The following is a 364-nucleotide window of genomic DNA, read 5'->3' on the forward strand; positions in this document are numbered from 1 at the left end:
AGGGGCGGGCGGCCGTCCCAGCCGCATCCACCGAGGCAGACGCGCTGGGGTTATTTTTATGCGCACGTGGAGCACGTTTCATTGCTAAATCGATGCCTACGCATAAGCGATTGAAAAAAACACCGGAGTCATGGGTCTTAACACGTGAAAAATGTCTTTCATGCGCTCACCAAAGACTGAATGAAGGCGGCTTCAGAAATTCATGAATGGGAGTTCGGGTGGCTGGGAAAGCAGACGGGCGAATCTTAAAGCAAACGAGATTTCGACTTGCCGGGGACCCTGTCCCTGCAGCTGCCCCTCCCGGCGCGGGGCTCCGAGCAGAGCCTGCAAGGAGAGGGAGGGATTTCGGGACGCGTGTCGGTGG

The sequence above is a fragment of the Chaetura pelagica genome, unplaced genomic scaffold, assembly GCF_000747805.2.
Source record: "Chaetura pelagica isolate M959 unplaced genomic scaffold, ChaPel_1.0 scaffold3, whole genome shotgun sequence".
In the NCBI taxonomy this organism is placed as follows: domain Eukaryota; kingdom Metazoa; phylum Chordata; class Aves; order Apodiformes; family Apodidae; genus Chaetura; species Chaetura pelagica.